The sequence below is a fragment of the Rattus rattus genome, chromosome 13, assembly GCF_011064425.1.
Source record: "Rattus rattus isolate New Zealand chromosome 13, Rrattus_CSIRO_v1, whole genome shotgun sequence".
NCBI classification, from domain to species: Eukaryota; Metazoa; Chordata; class Mammalia; order Rodentia; family Muridae; genus Rattus; species Rattus rattus.
The window spans coordinates 50,746,779-50,751,923 of NC_046166.1; the positions used below are offsets into that span (position 1 = coordinate 50,746,779).

The following is a 5,145-nucleotide window of genomic DNA, read 5'->3' on the forward strand; positions in this document are numbered from 1 at the left end:
TCAAAAATAAAGTTAATATAGTCTTATTTCCCTTTAGTCTTTTTCTGACAATTTTAAACTTATAGTATACAAGACTTTTAAGTATGGTGAACCAAAGGTTGAGGTGGATGACAAAGAAGAACTTGGTGACAGTATTTGCCACTCAAATGATCTGTAGGTTTTTAAGAGGCAGACAGTAACCATTCATTATCTCTACTCAGAAGGCTTTCAACCAGGAAGTCCTACGTTATACCTTCTCGTATGTGGATTGCCAGGTTCATTGGTTTGTTTCGCACCACTGGGGATCTAAGTCACTTAACTTTTAACTATGTTCCTCAGGGAAAGAAGTGATAACAGTGAAGTCTGATGATAAGATTTCATATATCACAAGAAAATATATAATAGGTGTTAAACATTTTGCATATTTTATAAAAAAAGAGGGCTAGCAGGAATATAAGGCATAATTGATAATAGTTCAGGAGGTTCTGACTAGTATTACAGACTTGTTTTTAGATTATTAAACTTCAAAGGAGTTTATTATCAAAATTAAAAATGAGGCTTCGGTTCTATATAAAGTCATAATCCCGCTCAACGGTTGTCAAGGAGTGTCTGTCAGTGGAGTCTGCACACAACACTGAAGGCAGGAGGAAGCAAGGACGGGCTCCAGTTGGGATGTTAAATATATTCAGACAGTTTCCTCTTGAGTTAGACGGTCATGACACACTGGATGAAGTCATCACATGAGAAATTCACAACTTTTTGTTGACCAGAATCCTGTCTGCGAAAGCTGTGAGAGCCCTCAGTTTGACGCAGCAGGCAATGTAGTCACCAAAGGTCGTCTTCCCGCTGCTGTTGCAGCCTTTGCAACTGAAATCACCATTTGGGGCCTCAACCTGAATCCCATAGTGGTTAGGGCCTTCTCTAGTTCCTGGGGATCCAATGTTCCACTCCTATCACTATTGAAACTGATGAAGTGTTGTCTCCAGCCATGCAGCACAGCCCAGAGCTCTTTGAATTCATTGAACCCCATCGCGCCAGACATATGTTTATCCAACATTGAAACCATAAGACAAGTCTCCAGGTTAAAAGGTTTGCATCCTCCCTCAATGCCAGACTGTGTCAGACATCTCTGCAACTGGCCAGCATCGATTTGTCCGTCCTGTCCAGCCACAGCAGCGAAGTAACCGCATAGTGGATCCCGAGTTTGTCCAGGGAATGCAGGGCCCCCCAGGAGCCTCTCCATACCTGCCTGGGTAGTACCCTGTGCCAGCGCCAGGGTGCCCAGGGTACACCATGATGCAGACTGCCATGAATTCTAATTTCAACATCTGTGTTTTCCGATGGTCTTTGGAGACCCCTGTGAAAGGGCTGGTCTGCCCCTAAAGGGAATCATGACCCACCGTTTGAGAACCTCTTGCTCTAAGTGGGTCTATAGAAGAAATGTGATCTACTTTACAAAGGAGAGAAGGAGAGCTGAGATTTCTCAAAGCACTTGTCCAGGATCATATGGTTAACAAACGGTAGTGTCGAGATTCAGGAAGCCCTCAGGCCAACCACAAGGCCCACTCCTTTATCTTCTTCCTGATTCCTAGAGACTCAAGTTTTTAAGGATGGGAACAATTTCCAGTTAACCAACCACCTATTCTTTAATACGTAATGAAGTGGAGACTTTCATACGTACCACTTCATTTATCGGCGACCTAAACGGTGGAAGCCATGTTTTTCAGGTGAGAACTAAGGTTCAGGCTAAACATATTCTCATAATAAGTGAGTTACTATAGTGTAGGTGACAGGTGGAACTTGATAAGCAGAGTATATGACCAGGTGCCACAGTCAATAAGGGAATTCTTAACCACCCCGCAGGAAAGTGGGCGCATAGAAAATGATGCTCCGACTTAAGAGCATAAAGGAGAACGTAATTTGAAATAATAAAATGCCCTTTGCACCACATTAAAATGTCAAAAATTAAATGCCCGCCGATCCTAAATACTATCACATTAAGAAGTTTCTTATAGGGGCATTGGAACTGACATCAGCATAGCCATCTTGGAAAGACATTTTGTAACGCTTGTGCGGCCAAGCAGTTTTCACTTCTGAGCATATACCTGTGATGGTTGGAATGAGAAGTCTTCCATCATCTTGGGCACTTGAGTACTTAGTTTTCAGTTGATGGCACTGTTGGGGAGGGTTAGGTGGTGTGGCCTTGATGGAAGATGTATGACTCTGGAATTGGTTCCAACATTTGGAGTTGACTCCTTCTGTTCCCTGCTGGCAGTCCAAGGTGTGAGCTATCAGCTGTTCTTGCCACTAAGACTTCCTGTGCCACACTTCCCAGCCTTGGTGCTGATGGACTTTTATCCCCCTGGAATTGTGGGGCAAGTGGACTATACCACCAGACTGAAGACGTGGTAAGGTTGCGTGAGCTCAGACCCTGGGAATCTCAGAGATCAGCAGGAGTTGAACCCTACCTTACCCATTTCTGTACCTGTTCTGGAACACATAATCATGACACCCAACTGAGAAGACCACGGGCAGTCATTCAAGTAGGGAAAACACCTGGCATCCTTCCCCATGCAAATGGAGCATCACTAACATCTCAAATTGAGCCAAAAGGAAACACCTACCCCTGATGTCAGGTCATTCCTCAGCATTTACAGTCCCTGTCCACACGGGATAACTCGTACAAGCTATTTCTTGGAGGAAGATTGTATGAGAGTGACTGTTTTTTACTGAGCTGTAACACTGGGGGAAGGGTTCTGTCTCCTGAGGCATTCATTGCTGGACCTTGGACCCACCTGGCTTGCTAGTCTCCCAGCACTGCCACCACTGCTGCCCCTCCCCCAACCACTGGCATCACGGCTGTCTTGGTAGCTGTCAAGAGACCTAAGACCTCAGCTACCCATCCCGCACAAGCCCAAACCTCTTCTTTTCTCTTCTGAGAGTTGTAACACTTCTGGCATTCCCAGCTGGACCAGAGCCTTGTGGAACCTATTCGCCCTGGTTCCTCTTTGCCCTCTGGAAGGGCAAATCATGCCATGGAATCCTAAGTCCAAATAACCCCCTTCCTTCTCTCAGTTCTCTCAGCCATGATGTTTCATCACAACAACAGAAAAGTAACCAATGCCACACTCAAGAAAGCCTGACCCCCAAGATAGATACAGATGTGTCATTTTCATGCAAGTTTTGGAAAGCATAGGCTGGTGTTGTAATATAATTGAATATCTTACTGAGTTAAAAAATTTTAAAAGTCCCGTAATGCTAGTACTCTGAAGGCTGAGGCAGGAGGATCAATTATTTGAGGTAGGCCTGGGATGACTAGCAAGTGTCTGGCAGCCTGAACAACAGAGTAAGACTCTGATCCAAAAATGAAAAAAATGAGGGGAGGGGAGGGGGAGGGGGAGGGAGGGGGAAAAAATAAAAAAAAAAAAAAAAAAAAAAAGAATAACCTATGCACATTAAGAAATTAAGTCTTAGCTGAGCATGGAAGGTTAAGACAGAAGGGTTGCAAGTTCAAGACCAACTTAAACATAATAACAAAATGTCTAGAGGTGTAGCTCTGTGGGAGAATACTTGCCTAGAGTGAGTCCTGGTACAGTTCCCAGAGCACTGAAGAAATCTCAATAACATAATGTAAGGACAGAGCTGCCATCTTCCTCTAAGGACCAGAAAGGACGCTCAGCAGAGGAGATGCCTCCCATCGCCTTCATCTGGGGTTTGTTTCTTCCAGAATTGAGAGAAATAAATGCTCTTTTTTTTTTCCAAAAAATAAAGTTATAGAAGTGCCCCGTTTGTGTCAAGTATTTAAAACACATCAACTCTTCTTCGGGGGTAGTATACTTTGAAGCATATGTAGGAAATGAGTAGCAAGAGACATATCAGAAGAGAAACCTCCAAGTTTCTCTAACAAGCTTCTCTAAAATCTCTTTATCCATTTCTTTCCACGGTCTGGGCCATTGGATGTTTTAGGCTTTGTCAGTTTAACGAATGTGAAATAACATCTTATTATTTTGGGTTTCTTTTTTCCAAGGCTGACTATCAATTCGAGTGGCTGCCTGTAGGGCAGGAGAGAGGGGAATTAGATGGGGCTAACTCATATTCTCTCAGCTTGTGAAGGGTAGCGAGCTGGCTGCTCTGACCAGTCTCACTCACGTAGGCTAAAACCGTTGTGTTCTTACTTGAATGTTCCATTGGGAAGGAAACACTTCCAACCATCCTCAGGGTGTTGGTGGGATGCAATTCCTCAGAGCTGTAGAATTCTGGCATCTTGTTTTGCCAGCTTGCCATGAAGGAAGGCAATCTGTCTTGGTCCACACTGGTCCCCAGACCTGGCTTAATAAGGCTCCCTTATTACCTTAGTCACCATCAACATAAATTTACCAACATTCTGTTTGGTAAAGTTAAACTCCACCAGAGACTTTAATTATACATAGAAAACGTCTTAACCTTTGCTATACAATGTAAACTAATCGAAAGACTGGTGCCCCATCATTATCCTAGCTGCCCTCTATTGATCAGAAACATTTCAAAGTGTATGTGTCTCAGGGACAGGGCCCCATCCAAGGGTGTGTAGGACCGTAAGTTGCATCCAATTCAGAGTTAGAGCCTTGACTTTGCATAAAGTTGTCTTCTTTCTTTCTTCCTTTCAAAACAACACAGAATCCAGGGACTGGGAAAATATCTCACTGGTTAAGAACACGAGTTCGATTCTGAAAAGCACCCAAGTCTGACAGCTCACGACGACCTGTAGCCCCAGCTCCAGAAGATCTGATGCCTCTGGCTTCCACAGACAATGCACTCACATGCACACAAGCCTCCCACACACATAATTAAAAATTAAAATTAAAGGACCGGAATCTAAACTTGAACATTTGCTTCATTCGGTGCTACATAAACAGGTATATGTCCTATTATCCTAGATTTTTCTTTAGATTTGAAATAGTTCTGACTGTAAGCAAGATTTTTCTTGAAGTGAGACCACTGCGAAAGGATGGTGTAGAAGAGCCACAGAAACAGAAAGGAAAGCAGGAAGAGGCCAGTCTTGCAAACGCTTTGGTTTTGGCTCACCTGATTCTGAGAACCCCAGAGCTTCTCTTGATTATGATTACTTAGCTCTGTAAAGTCCAGCGCGTCTGTGAATCTGCTGTCTACCCTTCATGCCAATTAGCC

The 5,145-nt window shown here is 43.7% G+C and overlaps 1 pseudogene; it reads right to left on the reverse strand.

Annotated features, from left to right (window-relative positions):
• Positions 1-684: 684 nt before the first annotated feature.
• On the reverse strand, positions 685-1,274 carry LOC116914864 (annotated as a pseudogene).
• Positions 1,275-5,145: the final 3,871 nt, after the last annotated feature.